This window comes from Micropterus dolomieu, linkage group LG01 (genome assembly GCF_021292245.1).
Source record: "Micropterus dolomieu isolate WLL.071019.BEF.003 ecotype Adirondacks linkage group LG01, ASM2129224v1, whole genome shotgun sequence".
NCBI classification, from domain to species: domain Eukaryota; kingdom Metazoa; phylum Chordata; class Actinopteri; order Centrarchiformes; family Centrarchidae; genus Micropterus; species Micropterus dolomieu.
Genome location: NC_060150.1, coordinates 20,913,370 through 20,914,780, shown reverse-complemented (window position 1 = coordinate 20,914,780; position 1,411 = coordinate 20,913,370).

Genomic DNA, 1,411 nt, shown 5'->3' with positions numbered 1-1,411 from the left:
CCAGCCAGGTTTCAGTAAGACAAAATAAATCAATATCATAATCTGATATTAGTTCATTTACTAGTACACCTTTAGAAGAGAGAGATCTGATGTTTAAAAGTCCACATTTAACTCTCCTATTCGTTTGCACTATTGCTCTTGTGGTTTTAATTTTTATGAGGTTTTTATGCACAGCTCCTCTTCTGTTTACCTTTTTAAATAATTTCAATGGTCGGGGGACAGACACCGTCACTATAGGATTTTCACTAAGTAACTCCTGAAATGGAGGAGCAGAGAAGTGTGTTAGACTGCGACTCTGCGTAGGGTTTTGGGTGGGTAACTACTGAAAAAGAAGGGCAGAGAAGTGTGTTAAACTGCGACTCTGCCTCCTGGTCTCAACTCTGGGTTGTCATGGATTTGGTCCACTAATAAACTTGGCCAGATTTCTAGAAATGAGAGCTGCTCCTTCCCAAGTGGGATGGATGCCGTCTCTCCGGATCAGACCAGGTCTTCCCCAGAAAGTCTGCCAATGATCAACAAAGCCCACATCGTTTGCTGGACACCACCTCGGCATGACGACATGCGGCTATACATGTCATCACTGGTCAGATTTGGCAGGGGTCCAGAGCACTGCACCTTGGTATATCATTTACGTGTCACAGTCCTTCCAGACACTTCTCACGCATGCCACGATCTCATTAGAGTTAGACTTCGAGACACAGAGTCTAGCCTTCCTTCGTCAGCAGTCACTAACTTACCTCATCGTCATAGCCGCCATCTTTGGGGGTTTTAAGGGTCTAGCGAGTCCATACTCATCCACCCAGATAACACTACAGTCGAAGAGACTCCACAAGGTTGATCCTTTTTTCCCCCTCTATCAGCACCTCACTCCTTTGCAGACCCACAAATATACATCAGTTCATCCTCGGGTCAGCTCATGTTCCTGCCACCACAGCATCATTAGCGAATCATCGTCTCGTCTCATTTACAGTTTTTCTCAAATGCTAAAACACATTTCACAAACGTTTCGTCCATGTTCTCCAATGTCCAAACACAACACCCTTTTCTAAAGCTACATAAACACAACCACACCTTCTCCCTTCAAAACTCAAACTTTCACACCAAAAGAGCAGCTCGAAGCTTTCAAAAATGTAAACACTATACACATCATTACACACTACAGCAAAACAATTGAAAACACAATGCTCAATTTGTGAGAAGGTTCTTTGTTTCATAACTGCCAATGCATATTTTTAGAAACTTTACAATAATGGATCTTCTTAGATCTCTGCAGAGGATTGGGCATTTAGATTTGTGAGTTTCATATGAAGAGTATAAATCTATAGTAAATTCTGTACACTACTGTAACACAACTCAATGCAAAAACAGAATCTATTGCACACAACAGTACTCTTGAAAACATGATCAGGGT